This window comes from Marmota monax, unplaced genomic scaffold (assembly GCF_021218885.2).
Source record: "Marmota monax isolate L192 unplaced genomic scaffold, Marmota_monax_Labrador192_F-V1.1 WCK01_AAM20220418_F8-fsc00074, whole genome shotgun sequence".
NCBI classification, from domain to species: Eukaryota; Metazoa; Chordata; class Mammalia; order Rodentia; family Sciuridae; genus Marmota; species Marmota monax.
Window position 1 is genome coordinate 1,943,563 of NW_026694232.1, and position 18,612 is coordinate 1,962,174.

Here is an 18,612-nt window from a genome sequence, read left to right on the forward strand (position 1 = left end):
TGCTTCTTATTCTTCTAAATGTCACAAGAATTCAATTTATCAGGGCATGCTACCTAAATTAATCAAGAGATAGTGAAGTCAATTAATTTTTAGCCACTTCATATTTTATAGTTTAGCTTCTTAAAATTGGAGACTGCCAACCTGTTGGAGTTAAGCTTTTAAAATAAATTATAATAGAATTTGTCTCAATAAATTATAACATTATAAACAAACAGAATGCAAATATGTTTTATGTTATAATTGGAAAACTGATAGATCACCACCATGAGGGGAGGCCACTCCATGTAGGTTGGAAGCATGTACAAATGGTCCAAGACAGGAAATATCTGATGCTACTTTGGGGCAGCTGTGTTACTTCAAAGTTTGGAATCTAGAAGAATACATGGTTTGGTTAGTAAGTAAAAGGAGAAGATGCTAAGTCCTTGATCCATTTTGAGTTGAATTTTGTGTATGATGACAGATAGGGGCTTAATTTCATTTTGTTGCATATGGATTTCCAGTTTTTCCCAGCACCATTTTGTTGAAGAGGCTATCTTTTCTCCAATATATGTTTTTGGTGCCTTTGTCTAATATAAGATAACTGTATTTATGTGGGTTTGTTTCTGTGTCCTCTATTCTATACCATTGATCTACAGATCTTTTTTTGTGCCATGCCATTTTGTTACTATAGCTCTACAGTATATTTTAAGGTCTGATATAGTAATGCCACCTGTTTTACTCTTCTTGCTAAGGATTACTTTAGCAATTCTAGGTCTCTTATTATTCCAATGAATTTCATGACTGCTCTTTCTATGAGAAATGTCATTGGGATTTTGATTGGAATTGCATTAAACCTGTATAGTGCTTTTGGTAGTATGGTTGTTTTGACAATATTAATTCTGCCTATCTAACAACAAGGTAGATATTTCCATCTTCTAAGATCTTCTTTAATTTCTTTCTTTAGGATTATGTAGTTTCCATTGTATAAGGTCTTTCACTCCTTTTGTTGATTCCCAAGTATTATTATTTTTTTTAAGGATACTGTAAATGGGATAGTTTCCTCATTTCTCTTTCAGAGGATTTATCACTGATATATAGAAATGCCTTTGATTTATGAATGCTGATTTTATATCCTGCTACTTTACTGAATTCATTTATTAGTTCTATAAGTTTTCTGGTGGAAGTGTTTGGGTCTTCCATGTATAGAATTATATCGTCAGCAAATAGTGCTACTTTGAGTTCTTCTTTTCCTATCTGTATCGCTTTAATTTATTTTGTCTAATTGCTCTGCATAGAGTTTTAAGAACTATATTAAATGGAAGTGGTGAAAGAGGGCATCTCTATCTTGTTCTAGTTTTTAGAAGAAATGCTTTTAATTTTTCTCCATTTAGAATGATGTTGGCCTGGGGCTTACCATAAACAGCTTTTACAATGTTGAGATATGTTCCTGTTATCCCTAGTTTTTCTAGTGTTTTGAACATGAAGGGGTGCTGTATTTTGCCAAATGCTTTATTTGCATCTATTGAGATAATCATATGATTTTTATTTTTAAGTCTATATGTAATGAGTTACATTTATTGATTTCCCTATGTTGAACCAACCTTGCATCCCTGGGAAGAACTCTACTTGATCGTGGTGCAATATCTTTTTGATATATTTTTTTGTATTCAATTTGCCAGAATTTTAGTGAGAATTTTTACATCTATGTTCATTAGAGATATTGGTCTGAAGTTTTCTTTCTTTGATGAGTCTTTCCCTGGTTTTGGAATCAAAGTGATATTAGCCTCAAAGAATGAGTTTGAAAGTGTACCCTCTTTTTCTATTTCATGAAATAATTTGAGGAGCATGAGGCTAATATCACCTTGATTCAAAGGTCTTGTAGAACTCAGCTGTGTATCCATCCAGTCCTGGGCTTTTCTTGGTTAGTAGACTTCTGATGGCATCTTCTATTTCATTACTTGAAATTGATCTGTTTAAATCATGCATATAATTTTGGTTCAGTTTGGGCAAATCATGTGACTCTAGAAATTTGTGGATGCCTTTGGTATTTTCTATTTATTGGAGTACAAATTTTCAAAATAATTTCTAATTATTGTCTGAATTTCTACAGTGTCTGTCATGATATTTTCATTTTCATCACAGATGATAGTAATTTGAGTTTTCTCTCTCCTCTTCATTAGCATGACGAAAGGTTTATCAATTTTACTTCTTTTTTTTAAAGAGCCAACTTTTTGTTTTGTCAATTTTTCAGTTGTTTCTTTTGTTTTAATTTCATTGATTTTAGCTCTAAGCTTAATTATTTCCTGTCTTCTACTGCTTTTGGTGTTGATTTGTTCTTCTTTTTCTAGGGCTTTGAGATGTAATGTTAGGTCATTTATTTCTTGAATGTTCTGCTCATGGTTTCTTACCATCTTTACTGTGTAATCTACATTCTTTTCAAGATTATATATTTTGATTTCATTGTCTGAAGTCCTGTCTTCCAGGTTATCTATATTCTGTTGTTTATTCTTTCTATTGAGCTTTCAATTTTGTTCATTGTTTCTTTCATTGAAAGAATTTCTGTTTTTTTCAATACCTCTAATTGCTTTCTTTTGCTTCCTGTACTTATGTAGCTCTTCATTGAAAAGATATTTGCTGCCTGTATTTGTTCTCTTATATCATCCTTTAATTTACAGAACATTTTAATAATGTACATCCTGAACTCCTTCTCTGTAATTTCTTCTGTTGTTTTAGCCATAGATTCTAATAATGTAGTACCTTAATTTGTTTAGGACACTTTTTTCATTTCTTTTTTCTTCATGTCGATCCTGTGTCTTTCCTTCTAGCACTGTAGATCTGAAGTGTTACAATTTTTATGCTTTAGGCTTATAGTTCCCCTGCAGGGTTCCAGTACCTCTCCTTGAAGGGGAAAACAATGTTAACAGATCCCAGTACAACCAATATACAACCTAAAACTAAATGGTTGCTATTAAGGCATTTACAGTTTTGTCACAATATACAGAAATGGTGAGTTCAATTAATTTCTACAATATAAACAGTAGGTTTGCAAAAGGGTTTACAGTTGCTGATGGTGGACAAAGAACCTGGGTGAGGTGTAAAATGAGATGTTGAGGGGGTGGGAGGTGAGGATATAGAACTGTTAGATTTTAGGAAGTATGAGAAAGGAATCGGAAGAAGTTGGGTAGTAGCAGGGGAAGAGAGAGGAAATGATTTTTGGGAGACAAGTAAGTGGGAAGACAATAGAATATATAAACAAATACATATAAATATTAAAAGAAATAAAAATGTAAAAATAGGAGATAAACAAATATATAACACAACCATAATATATTATTCAGACATCCCAGTCCTCAGTATCCTAATTTATGCCAAGTACTTGGTTTCGCAAATGTTGGGTATGTGTGGGTGGGAGAATAGAGAGGGAGAGGAAAAAAATCTCTAAGGAAGAAACAAGGCTTGTTTTGGTTGGAGTTCAATATCTTTCCTGCTTCCCTTGTCATCAAATAGGTGATGATTTCTGTTATTTTCTGGTATCTCCACACTCAGGATATTGAAGGTTACCAGGGTAAAAGGGTTGGTCTTGGGTGCACAGCACCTGGAATTGGGGTATGGCACCAGCTCTTCCTGATAAAAGACTGCACCTCAAGGATCTCCTTTGGGGCCCACTCATGTGATGTAGGTGCCTAGTATTATCTCCTTGTATTACCTATAGACCTCAAAGTTCCTGGTCTCTAATTTAGTCTCTAAACTGTATCTCACTCACCCCTCCCTTTCTACTTCCTAATCTAGGAGCTTTCTCTCAGCAGGTCTTATGGGTTGCACTCTAGGGGCTGCACACCTGTCTTGGAGAGCTGTTTTGTACTAGGCAGTCACTGTGCAGGGTTAGCGGTTACCAGGGAGAGAGGGGAGTTTTTGACTATAGATACCTTCCCAGCTGGTGATCCAACCTGGGAGTTGCCACAACTAAAGATGGTGACGAATATATCCCAAGATGGAGGCAGCGGCCTTTAGCGATGGGGTGTCAGGTCGGGTTGTGGGGGGCGATGGGCAGTGTTATTGGGTGATATGTTCAAAGATGCAGCTCGGACCCAGTGCAGGCTCCATGGGTGTCAGTGGGGCTGCTCTAAGCTTGTCTGTGCTCCGTGCTGGGTTGGCAAGTCTGTCCTGGACCTGCCTCTGCCAAAAAGTAGGTGTTTTTAAATCAAGAATTTCAATGTACTCTTCTGAATACATAATCCAAATGGATTGTCTAGATGAAACACAAGAACTCCATGAGAAGCTCTGCTCAGTCAGTCTCATTGCATAGCCAAATAGCTCTCAATTGTTATGGAACCAGAGTGAAGAGGAAAATGTTTCCAAGTAACATTTGTCCCCATAAACAAGAAAAAAAAAAAATGCTGGGATCATTCTTTTAACAAAAGCAAGTCTTTGGATCTATTTAGCATATTAAGTACTCTGAACCTTATTTTCTTCACAATAAAAAAGCAAGATTATACTGTAACAGTATGTACTTCACAAGATAATTTTCACAGAAGCAAAAAAAATCTTGAGTTACATCTCAGACTTAAGTAGGAATTCTGAAGGAGGGGCCCAACTTACTGTGATCTAGCATGGACTCCAGGTGGCTCTGATGCAACTCAGGTTTGAGAACTGAGGTAGAAAAGCTTTATTATTCTTCATTTGCCACATCAAATGAGACCACTTAGGGCTCCTGGTCCAGTCTGTGACTTCATGTTACCATTATTGCAGCATCTTGTGTCTTTCATATTTGCTATCTCTATGTCAATCAGGATTCTGACATATTAATTCTGGGTTTGTAGCCCAATTCTTGCACTCAATAGACTTTCAATAAAGTGTCACTGTTGAATGAACAACTTCTTCTTCAACATGACTGCCTGCCTTGAATGATTTTGAGCTATACACTAACTATAACCCAATTAAAGTTTCTTTTAAAAAAAATCATGTGTAAACATTTACCCCTCACAGTTTTATTCATAAAATACATGGTTTTTCTCCTTAAAAGCTTTGTCATTTCATTCACATCTCTACTATCACTCAAAATAACAGAATGCTATTGACTGAAAAAGTTTGAAATTCCACTTAAATATTAGAGAATTGGAAGTTTAATTGGAATTTATCTTAATTCCCTTGATAATTTATCCAATATTTCAAATATTAAATCGGTGTATGAAATACTTTATTAGAACCATGTAGGGAAGGAGAAAAAACCCCACAACTTTGTCCCATATCATCTAAATTTTCTTACTAGGGCCCTACAAATTACACTGAAATATAAATTAACAACATAAAAACAGTTTACTGGCACATGCAGCAATAGTTGTAGGCGGAATTCTGTGGTGAGGAACTCAAAAGAGTGGTTAGGATTTGAGGTTCATATAAGATCTTAATAAAATACATTTATAGAGAGGTAATGGGACACAGGAAAAAGGGCATACACTTTCATAGGGGGCAAATGGTAGAAAGAAAAATACATGGAAATTATTTTTTTGATGCTTAGCCATTTGAGTTCTTTATATACTCTAGATATTAGGGCTCTATCTAAAGTGTGAGGGGTAAAAATTTGCTCCCAATATGTAGGCTCTCTGTTCACCTCACAGATTGTTTCTTTTGCTGAGAAGAAACTTTTTAGTTTTATTCCATCCCATTTATTGATTCTTGGTTTTAATTCTTACACTATAGGATTCTTAATAAGGAAGTTGGGGCCTAATCCCACATGATGAAGATTAGGGCCTACTTTTTCTTCTATTAGACACATAGTCTCTTGTTTAATTCCTAGGTCCTTGATCCACTTTGAGTTAAGTTTTGTGCATGGTGAGAGATAGGGGTTTAATTTCATTTTGTTGCATATGGATTTCCAGTTCTCCCAGCACTATTTGTTGAAGATGCTGTCTTTCTCTAATGCATGTTTTCGGTACCTTTGTCTAATATAAGATAATTGTAATTTTGTGGGTAAGTCTCTGTGTCCTCTATTCTGTACCATTGGTCTACCAGTCTGTTTTGGCGCCAATACCATGCTGTTTTTGTTACTATTGCTCTATAGTATAGTTTAATAACCCAATCAACAAATGGGCCAAGGACCTGAACAGACACTTCCCAGATGAGGATAGACAATCAATCAACAAATATATGAAAAAATGTTCATCATCTCTAGCAATTAGAGGAATGCAAATCAAATCTACATCTCACTCCAGTCAGAATGGCAGCTATTATGAAGACAAACAAAGAAAAAGTTACACTCATACACTCCTGGTGGGACTGCAAATTGGTGCAGCCAATTTGGAAAGCAGTATGGAGATTCCTTGGAAATCTGGGAATGAAACTACCATTTGTTCCAGCTATCCCTCTCCTCGGTCTATACCCCAAAATCTTAAAAACAGCATGCCGCAGAGACACAGCCACATCAATGTTTATAGCAGCACAATTCAAAGTAGCTAAACTGTGGAGCCAATGTAGATGCCCTTCAGTGGATGAATGGATAAAAAATATGGCAAAAATGCACAATAGAATTTTACTCAGCACTAAAAGAGAATAAAATCATGGCATTTGCAGGTAAATAGATGGCATTGGAGAAGATAATAGTAAGTGGAGTTAGCCAATCCCAAGAAAACAAATGCCAAATGTTTTCTCTGATATAAGGAGGCTGACTCATAGTGGAGTAGGGAGGGGAAGCATGGGAGAAATAGATGAATTCTAGAAAGAGCAGAGGTGTGGAAGGTAAAGGAAGGGGACAGGGGATTAGGAAGCATGGTGGAATGTGATAGACATCATTACCCAAAGTACATGTATGAAGACACAAATTGGTGTCAACATACTTCATAAACAACCAAAGATATGAAAAATTGTGCTGTATATGTGTCATAAGAATTGTAATGCATTCTGATGTCATATATTTTTTTTAAAAATCAATAAAAAAAGAAAAAATACATGGAAATTAATGGAAGATAAGTCTTGTTTTACTAAAGTTTGTTATGTAGATTCTTTGTGCTGCCTGGTTGACAGGCTGAGCCTGAGCCTAATTTAAGATAAATGGTGAGAGGGGAGGCAGACCTTTTTTTTTTTAACCCTTTTTTGACATCTCCAGAGCTTTCTTGCTTGCCTGATTGCCTTCCTTCCTTCCTTCCTTCACATCTTCAGGATCTCAGTTGTCTTTAGCTCAAATAATCCTTATGCCAAAGTGGCATCTGGGAGTGGCATATTATGTTTCCTTATAATTGCTTTTACCAACTTGCTGTAGGTGTTTAGACTATGCCAATCTATGGTCCAACCACCTTTCTTCTATAAAACAATATAATTTTAGAATTTAAGTGTCTTTTGAGTTTATAAAATAAAATTCTATTCTGAAACTTGAAGCACAAGAATCTTGACCATTATAGCTTACTCAGGTAAATGTGGTATAGTTATTGATATTTACAATAGCTGGTCACAACTTTAACACAGATGATCAATTATAAGTTGAGTTAAGCTTATTCTGAAATCATTAATCAGCTGTATAACCCAGACCTCAAATAAGGTAAATTAGAAGGCCAGGAAGTAATTCCCAAAGTAAGAAAGTAAGAAATGTGTATATGTAGTGAGGATTCCATTTGATCTGTGTTGAAATGTGGAAAAGAAAACCTTTACCCAATGTCTAAGCATTAGGATTGTCTGAAGTCTGAACTTGAAATAGTATTAGAAGTCAAAAATCCTTTCCTTTCTGTACACTTCCTTTAATAATTTATCTTCTGAATTTTCTGTGTTTACAGTGTTTATTTTAATTTTAGAATCAGGAACAGTGACATGTGCCTGTAATCACAGTGACACACCTTCAATGCTAGCCTTAGCAACTTAGCAAGGACCTATCTCAAAATAAAAAATAAAAGAATTAGGGATGTGGCTCAGTGCCAAATCACCCCATTATTCAATTCCCAGTACCAATGCTACTATTACTACTACTAGTAGTAGTACTACTACTAATAATAATAATTTAATACTGTTTTCAAATAACTGCCTGGTAAATCTATTGACTACTAGTAAATTGAGATCCAAGCTATTTTCTCTCTCTTGACTTGGAATTGAATATTCTTATACCCCATTTCCTACAATTAGTCCTAATTTAAAGCGTTGTATCTATGTCCCTCTATTTGCTATACTCCTCTTTTTTTTCTTTTGTTTTAAATTCTGGAGAGTAAAGTCTTTTCAGTGGTTTTACTCTAGTGAAGTGTATCAAATGACACAGTTTATTTAATATTCCCAGTGTTACAATTCAGTGGATCTGTGTGTTGTTTATCTACTGTCTGTTCAACATCACCTGTGCCAACCAAAACTATTCAAAGAATAAAGAATATCGCTGTAATTTGTGACAAGTCTTCACCAGGTATTCTTGGTCCAGTTACCTGGACAAATATTGAAAGACTGACTTGAGTTGGCACTAAATCAACTGAGACAATGTTGAACTATTCCCTGACTAAAATAGCAGAAAATATAAATATGTGCCTAGCTGTCACAGCAAAGTGTTAGACATTCACAGCATGAAATGCCTTGTCACTTGGTTGGGGAAAAATAAAAAATGTGTTCTTACTATTGCACTATAACTGATGAGGGTGTCACTAGGACACACAGACTATGTCCTGAAGGCTTAAAAAGAACCATTGTTAAACATCTAAATTTTTCAGAAAGTTCAATTTATAAAATAAAAAATACAGATTATTTGAATTCAACTGTTCCTTTAAAAAAATCAAAATTTTGTTTTGAAAAAAATTTTGTTAACATCAATTTTCATCACCACACACAGGGGAATTTTCACTTGATTGTTGAAATATCTAAGATTATATGCTACGGAGAGCATTTCGAGTGATTATTGTCCTTAGGAAATCAGTGTACCATTTAGTACATTCATCATTCAGAATGTTCTCTATTATTGCAGTGGGAACTCTCTAATTTAAAAGAGTACTGGATCAATAGAGACAATTGCTTTGTTTTGTTTAAGAACCAAAGTCTCCACAAAAATCTATGGTGAATTTGGAGAATAATAAAAATCTGTTTAAAAAATACCAATAAATTTCTATCACAATGTGAGAAGTTATTGAAATAATAGAATTAGTTTTAAATTTTTGTAGCACTTCTTAGTCCCTATCTTTTTTTCTTCTCTTTATTATGACAACTTTCACTGGCCCTTTGTTACAGAAATATAAACTATCTTTGATAAGTGACTTGATTAACAAAAATCACACTTAAATTCCAGGTTATCTAATTTCTGACCTAGTTAGGATTTTACTAAAAGTATTTTTAGTTGTAGATGGATACAATACCTTTATTTTGTTTATTTAGCTTTTTCATGTGGTACTGGGGAATGAACCCAGGGCCTCATGTGTGCTAGGCAAGCACTCTACCACTGAGCCAAAACCATAGCCCTAATACACTACTAATGTTATTTTGCATCCATTATATAGCTTAGACATATGAATAAGAATTGGAGTTTGGTGTGAACCAAACAATTCAAATTCAATGCTGAATAAAGTTGGGATACAGTTTTATATTCAATAAATGCTTGAGGATAATGTTAGAGGTGAAATATAAAGTATACTGACAACATTATAAACCTTGCACATGAGTTTAGACAGTATCAAAATGACATCAGAAAAATTTAGACTGAATCATATATACTTATTAATACTCTACCAACTTTTTTACGTACAAAAATAATAACTGTATATTATAAATAAATAATTTTAATGATTAATTAAACTAACCAAAGAATGTAAGGAACAGCACCAACAGAAAAAAGAAATCAGTTTTATTTTTTCAGTCACAAAATTATGTGCATTATTTTGGTGGAATATGTTCAAAATATATACTTTCTCTGGCTTTATCAACCTTCTTGTTTAACAGCATTGAACTGTGCAAAATACAATTATCTTTCTCAAAAATTTAAATTGTAGTTATATCATGAATACCACCCCCAACTTTTTAAAGAACAGGGAAATAGCTATAGATAAATCAGTCAAAATAGTATAAAAGAATCAAAATGAACACAAGGAATAATAAATCAACATACTAAATTTTACTTTCCCCAGCCATTTTTCGTGTATCCAGATTTGCCATGCCAGGACCTATAAATGACAATGGGATAAAACTTTTCTGTTCACAAACATAAAACTCTCAGAGAAAATATCATTAATGTCAGGTATGAACTTATAAAATTTTCTATAAATTATTTTACATTCATTATCAAATAATAAAGGCATTATAAAGATAATAGCAACCCCTTTTTAAACCCCTTAAATTAGTTGCAGTCAATAATATAGTTTTGAATTTCATTAACAGTCATGTTTCCTAAATGATTTTTCAACAATTCATCTGCAAGTATTTTACTTTATGTGGCTATAAGAATACTAAAGTGTACTATTACCTCTGATTGTCACCCATATAAAATTCCTTGATTGTGATATATGTGTGTGTGTTTACATATAAATGCAATATATACATATATTTTTTCATTTTGTGTATTTTCTACCTTCTTTTACAAAACCTATTAAAGATATGTTTACTTTCTTTAATGCTTCACTTTAAGTTCATTCTGTAAATCCAAATTTCAGATAGAATAAATAAGTAAAAAAATCAACATGTGAAACTATTTACAGGCTTCATATGCTAATAGCAAAGTGAAAAAATTGTGAGTTGTAAGATCTCACTGCATAATATATTTTGTAATAGGGAAACTGTGGTAGTAATCAAAGAAAATAAATTAGATCTTTTTAAATTTCTCAGTAGCAGTGTTGGAAATAGGTATCCATTTATTTTCTTAGTTTCTTTTTGTACTATTTAAATTCTGATATAATTTAAACTTGATGACAAGTTGCAAGAATAGCACAAAGAATTTCTAAATAGCATTTACCTATATCATCAATGATTTTTAGTCTCCTGCTTACCTTATCTATCTTTCTATAAGATACGTATAATATAAATTTATGCATAAGTATATGTAACCATGTAAATATATATTATATTTTTACACTTTTTTTCTGCATCATTTTATAATGACAATCATCCTACCCCTTTATTTCTGAATATTTTAGTTTTCATTAGATGAAAAGAGATAGATTCACATACAAAACTATAGTACAGATATCAGTATTAGGAAATTCAATACTGATAAATTTATAATATATGGTAATATATAATTTCTGGTTCACTTCAAATTTCATAAGTTGTACAGATAATGTTCTTTATAGTCACATTTACTCCTGATCCAGAATCCATCCTGGCTACATAAATTGTATTACCGCATCTTGATGTTGTCCTTTTATCTGAAATAGTTCCTCAAACCCTCATTGTCTTTTATGTTCTTGATGTTGTTGAAGAGCTTAGGATATTTATTCTATGTAATGTTTCTCAATTTGGGCTTCCTTGGTGTTTCTTATGAATAAATTCAGAATATTTATATTCTGACTCTGTGTGTGTGTGTGTGTGTGTGTGTATAGCCGAATATAGCAGCAGAAATACTCTAAAGTGTGCTGTTATGTCCTCTCTGTATTGTATCAGGAGGCACATTATATTTTTGGTACCATTATTGGTGAAATCATTATTTTTATTTATTTTTGTACCAGGGATTGAAATCAGGAACACTCAACCACTGAGCCACATTCCCAGCACTATTTGTATTTTATTTAGAGACTGGGTTTCACTGAGTCTGTTTAGCAAGCCTTGTCATTGCTGAGACTAGTTTTGAACTTGCGATCTTCCTGTCTCAGGCTCCCAAGCCATTGGGATTACATCTCTGTGCCACCACACCTGGCTGTGAAGTTATCTTTGGAAATTTACTTAATGTGGAGTATGACAGTGTATATAGTAGTGTTTCCTCTTCATTACATAGTGTGTGAGGAGATACTTTGAGTCTCTATAAATATACAAATTTTTCACTTTCATTCTCTAGTCTAAGCCACCAGAGATGATTCTTACTTGAGTCATTCATTAGTAAGTTAGTTGCCAAATGATATTTTTAATTCCATCCTTTTTTTCTATATTATTAGACATCATAGTGCTGTAAGGAAGAAATCCCCTTCTTCTACATTCATTCATATATTTACTTATATCAATGGACTATTAGGTGTTGACTTTATGCAATTGATTATAGTTTCTTTCATTACTTATTTTGATGTTTAAATTGTCCAAGATCTTCCCATGTCCCCATCATTGTCTGAATGCATGCACCCTTTCTCTTGCAACATGATAGTTCAGGCTGTTTTCTCCATCTCTGGCTTCAGCCATTTTTCCTAGAATCCTTAGTTCCTTTCACAGGCTAAATATATTTAGAAATAAGCATCTGGGTGCTGGATCTATTAATTATAGGTGGGTGTCATTGTTTTATTCCTCCTAGGGGGCAAAGCTAGAAAGATATCTAGATGGGTTGACATAGGTCCAGCAATTGAGAAAGGGATAGATAGGTGTATATAGATGTTGATAGCTTCAGTTTCAACCCAGCTCCTATAGGTTTGATTTATAGTCTTCCCTGTTCCATATTTGTAACTCCCCTCACCAACAGTGGGAAATATGATTCTCATTATCATCAGTATATTTATTAATTTGCTTAAGCCTAAAATGGAGATTTGCTGTCCTGGATCTCTATGAAAAACAAGCCTATTCTAAATATTTATATGTTTATTTTTCCTTTGGACTGAAGATAATACACAAATACTATGGTCAAAAAATACTTGGGTTATTATTTATTTTCCCCCTTTTAGTATGGATGTTATTTTTTTGAAATGTTTCTATTTTAGTTGTTTTTCCATTTGCTCTTGTTTCTTTTATAATAAAATGTAATAGGTCCAAAAGTCAGAGTTATAGAAAAATAGATTCTGAGAAGTGTTAGTAACCATTCTTCCCACTCAATTCTTCCACCCCAGTGTACCTACTCTCTATAGGGAATCATTTTACTCATTTATGCTTTGTCTCTTCTGTGTTTCTTTTTTTTAAAAGTAAATAAATACATGCATACTGTCTTATTTTTCCTTGGATTTCACATAAACTCTAGCATCCTCTAAATATTCATTTGTACTTGTTTTCTTCCCACTTACCAGTAAAAATTATTCTTGATTGGTTCTTATATAAATGAATGGCTGAATTCTCAAGAAGCAGATACTGATAGTTTTATTTTTGATCATCAACAAATACTCTTGTAAAACAGGAAGCATAAACAGAATTGGGCAGCAGGAAAAGTGTAACTGTGAACAGTCAATGACAGGTGAATGAATGGTCTATCAGTCTTGTCCATTAGTAGTCTTCATGGCCCAATCTGTATATCCCTCTGCAGTCAGCCATTGGAGGTAAGCCTCTCCAAGAATGGCATGCCATGGAGTAAAGGGATTTTCTATAAGGCAAACCCTGAAAATCGGAACAGCTGGAAACTGTCTCCTGCTAACACTCACAGCAGGTGGGCAAGTTCTCCCCTGACAGGATGAAGCAACACAATGAAACACCTGGACAGAACAATTCTATCTGCCATAGAAACTTGACTTTTCCTCCATATGGTCATGAGTTAGAAAGACAAGAGCTGTGGCATTCAGTGTGACCACCACTAGCTATGTGTGGCTATTTAATTTTTAATTTAAATTAATTAAAGTGAATACAATTTAAAATGCAGTCAGACTAGCCACATTTCAAAAGTTTAGCAGGGCATGATGGAGCATGCATGAGGCCTCCTGCCTCATGGCTGAGGCAGGAGGATTGCAAGTTCGAGGCCAGCCTTAGTAACTTAGCAAGGCCCTAAGCAACTTAGTGATAACTTGTCTCAAAATAAAAATGGCTGGGGAGTTTAAACACCGCTGGATTCAGTCTCAAAAGCTTAGCAGCCATGTGGCTTTTACAGAGGATTTCCATCATTAGGGAAGATCTATTGGGGTGAGAAGTGCTACAGAATTAAAGGTCTAAAATTGTGATTTTATGCAAAATTTGGTGGTTATCTACTGTTTTAGATTATCCACGAGACTGTTTCTGTACACAATCTTGATAATCAAGGATTGTTTGTCTTTTTTACCACTTTCGTTATTTGAAAACTGCATTTACAAAGCAGACTCTAAGAACCACATATTAGGTATGCTTCATGAATTCTTTTATGGTTTAGTGTTGAACCAAAACATTGTTGAGTGCTCCTAAAGTAAACATTTTCCATTTCCAGAATTCTCTGAAGAGTTTTTGAATTTTAAGTATGTTAAAATAAATCTTGTAATGCTACTTTAAAGTGCTATTGCATTTGCTTCAAACTGCTGGCATTGTAAATTTCAGTTCCATAGAATTTCATTTGAGAGATATATCCTGCAGGAAAAAAAATGTGTTCTACTTTTGTTTTGCCTATCAATAACCACTCAGTCCTAAATTTTTCAGTGAGAATTGAAAAATTATATCTTTGGAATATTGTGTTTTTTAGAGAAAGCTATCTGAGTGTTAGACTTGAGGAGAATAAATGTGGACTATTTTTGTAATATATCAAAAGCGAGGTTTTGGTAGTGATTTTGCATGTAAAATTAGCTCTGTCTACTGAAAAATAGACAGGTAATGAACTTTTCTTCTTTGACACCCAAGTACCAAGAATTGATGCTACCTGTACATTCACAATGATTGTGACTTACGTTCATGCATACACCTCCATAGGATTATTGAATACACTCTTTGCTTTCAGTTGGGAACAGGGTCTCCTGGAAACCTATCCTCTTCTTTCTTCCTCCCAGTCTCATTAATTTCTGGGGTTTGTGACTTGATAAACCTTAACACAATTATATTTAGTAAATTTGGATGGCCAAACTGAGCTACGCAGTATCTCTGATTTAGAACTTTCAGACCTGTTATTACTGTGAATGTAGTTTACAAGTCTCCAAAAGCACTAGGTCTGAAAAGTCTTTCAATTGTATTTGGCTTTGGAGTCTGATTGTAGAAGAGCCTCTAGAAGACTACTGTTTAGTCATCTGTACTGTGGGACTGCTGGCTTGCTACCCCCTGCCCTTTTCCTTTCCTGCCGCAAATCCTTCCCAGTTTTATGCCCCTACCTAGCATAGCTCTGTGGTTTGTACCTCATATTTTTGCATATGTTATAGCCTAAGATAAGAAGAAAAAAGTAATATGAAAAGTTGGAAAGGGAAGGTCTGATGGGGTCACATGGTGATGGCAAAGTTAACACCTGTGGGAGCACCTGCTTATGAGTCAGCAGGAAACAAAACACTCAACACCAAAAAAAAAAAAAAATCTGGTTGATTGTTTAACAATTAAGGTTGTAATTAGATTTATAATTGAATTTTGGGGACAATCTAGATTCTGGAAAAAATGAGTGTATTCCAACTAATCTTTTACTCAGCGTGATCTGTTCCAGTTCATTGCTAACTATGTTCAAAAATCTGCTTTTCAAAAATACAAATTTGAACAAAACTCTTTAACAGCCTTCTCTAACCAGTCCCTTGGGTGATTTTTTTCCCATTTCAGTGGCAGAAGAGAAAATGAAATTTTATCCTGGGAAAAAATGATAAAATGACAGTTTTTAAGATAATACACATATGCACATTTTCAAGGAATAGGCCAAAAAGATAATGTGCTTTAGGCAATTATTTCTAGAATACATCTCACTGAAATTTTTCACTTGCTCCACAAACACACTTAAGTTGTTACCATGGTATCTCTTTGAAAGTCTCAGGCTTTTCAATATTCCAAGAATTCTTTGGAATCCATAGTAAATGTTAAGTAGGGTAATCACAGCGCACTTTTATATTCAGTAACCTTATGGTGGGAGTTGTCTAGTGTTCCTGGGAAGGCTTTTGATACCCTAGAGAAAACTGACAGGAACTTGCATGAGACTCACAGTGACCAAATAATATACAGACCTACCAGGACACTTTAAAATGAAAAGATTTGCTATTAGTAATTACGCAAGACAACATACACAGGTGCTCTGGGTAGCAGGGTAAGTGGGTGGCATGGTAATTCAAACTAAGATTATCCTGAATATTTGACCATGGAATCCAGGTGATATTCAGATGAGAGGTGTTCTGGGCAGAAATTTAAGTCCCTAAAAATCAAATGGTGAAGTATTAAATCCAATTACCTCAGAATGCAACTATAATTGGAGTTAGAGGTAATTAAGTGTACTGAGGACATTAGAATGTGCCCCGTCTGATCTTATAAGGGTGTTCTTATAAGATTAGGGCTGGGCGTGGTGGCATGTATCTGTAATCCCAGACCTGGTGTGAAGAGTCCCACCTACTAAAATGTGGACAGGAGCACAAGGCTTCCTGGTACACCCCTTCAATGAGCTTGGGATTGGACCTGTACCTTCTCTGGGGCCCTGTCAAGTCAACAAAGGTCAAGAGGGAGGTGAGCAAGAGGAAGTGAGGGAGTCTTAACCTCAGCTGCATTGCAAGCACTGCTGCACAGAAGAGCAGGAAGGCAGAAAGTTGGAGTGGTTCAGAGTTGAACTGGGATAATTAGAAACATGGTGGAAGTTTAAAAGAGATGCAGGGAAACACAGCCTCCAGCACAGCCTCTGGCAATACAGCAGAACCCTGGAGGAGAGGGGAACAACTGCAGCTGGCACACTGGGCTGGCACACAGTTCAAAGCCACTCTTCAGCAGATTTGAGGAGAATGAAGTTGAATCTCAGTTACAAAGTTGCAAGGAATGACAGTCGCATCACTCATGGACTACAATCACTAATGAAAAGGAAGAGTGCCTGTGTGAAAGGAGGGGGTTGGACAGATGATCCTGCTTCACGTATCTCCAAGCTTGCATCAGAGGCTTCCCTTGGCTGAGCGCCCTGTGAAAGGTCCAAAGGCCTCCCATCATTTGTGCGTACCCCCCCACCCCTTTTAACTCCACTGTTGTCTGTGAATAATGACTCATAATTTTAGATTTCTAGCACTGGAAAGAACCTTGAAGATCATGGATATTCTCTTTTCCACATTAAAAATGAAGAAATAGAAGACTTGACTTCTCGGTTTGCATGATTAAGTACCAAGGCTGAAAAGGATGCCTTCAATTTGTCTTTAATTCCTTGTAGCATCTAGCTGAACACTCAGCACATACTAGTCCTGAGCAAAAGAATGAATAATATGTAATGAGAATAGGCACAAAACAGAAGTGGCGATCATTACCGGAGGTGCTGACTGCCTTGAGAAATGTTTCTTTTTCCCAGAGAACTGTATGTAAAAACGTACTTAAAAGATTGCTGATAATTTCGTAGGACTCATGGATCCCCTAGACAAATTATCTTTTGTTAAAATCCTTATGGACTGAATCCATTACCAGTATGGATAGATCCTGTGTTCAGGGGTAAAAGATGGAGAATATAATTTGGGAGATAAATTTCTCTTGAGGGGAAAAGGTTCTGAACTAATAACAAAATGAGTTAAAATCTCAAAGTGGGATATTTCAATTACTCTGGATTACAGGTACATGCCACTGTGCACGATGACTTTCACCACTTCAATGTATTAGCCAAAGCAAGTACTTATTTTATGGCAAGAAAAGGAATAGAAGTCATCTAAGTTGAAGTGTGCGTGGTGGTATGTGCCTGTAATCCCAGCTACTCCAGAGGTTAAGAAGAAGGATTGTAAGTTCTTAGCCTTTTGAGTTTTAAGTATATTGTGTAAGATATTGAAATCATGGCTAAAGCTTTAATAATTTTATTTTCTCCTTGCTAAACCAAGAACAAAACAATATGGGTCATTTTTGTGACATCACTCAAAAAATGTATATTGCATTTAGTTGATAGTATAGGACACAGAAGAAATACTAAGCTTTTCTTGTTTTGGACATGAGAAATACTATAAACTTTATAAACATGAAAGTTTGACATAATTTGAACTGTTATAAAATAATCTTTAAATGTAATGAAGTAGGTATTGGTGGAAATTGTTAGTATAACATAATTTGAACTGTTATAAAATCATCTTTAAATGTAATGAAATAGATATTGGTGGAAATTGTGACTGTCTGTATATTGGGATTTGCTTTGTAGTGCAAGGATGCCCAGATGGTTGGCATCAGGACGGTGAACAGGGCTAAGTAAGTAAGTAAGTAAGCTAAGTAAGCTCTATGGTCTCTTTAAAATCTGCACTCTATTTTTTGCCCCTGGATGAAATGACCCTCAGTGCTGGGAAGATGCCCACTGGTATGATGCCCATCCCCTTATATTTGTATATGAGAGGAATACCTAGGAGACCTGACCAGCTGGACAAATTTTCTCTTTCACATAAGAAGGCAGTTCTCAGCAGCAGGTGTTAGGAACAGCTAAGTGTCACCACAGCTTCTTCAATGGCCCTTGGCTATGAAATCAAATCACTGTCATGCTCTTCAGGACACTCATCAGCAACTTTTTGGTTCTGTTAAAGTAAAGAAACAGTGAAGCCAGGCTCCATGGTGCATGATTGTAATCCCAGAAACTTTGGGAAGCTGAAGCCGGGGGATTGCAAGTTCAAGGCCAGCATGGGCAACTTAGTGAATCCTGTCTCAAAATGAGAAAATAAGAAGGGCTAGAGATGTTGCTCAGTGGTTGAGGGCTTGCCTAGCATGTGGTAGGTTCAGTACTGGAAAAAAGCAAAAGACAAAAATAACAAATAAAACACACACACACAAAATGAACAAGATCAGACCTTT

The 18,612-nt window shown here is 35.0% G+C and overlaps 1 protein-coding gene across 9 annotated transcripts in view; it reads left to right on the forward strand.

Annotated features, from left to right (window-relative positions):
• The window catches only part of Naaladl2 (N-acetylated alpha-linked acidic dipeptidase like 2), a 1,254,678-nt gene that overhangs the window by 789,640 nt on the left and 446,426 nt on the right, over positions 1 to 18,612 (forward strand). The gene's annotated exons all lie outside the window — the stretch shown is intronic.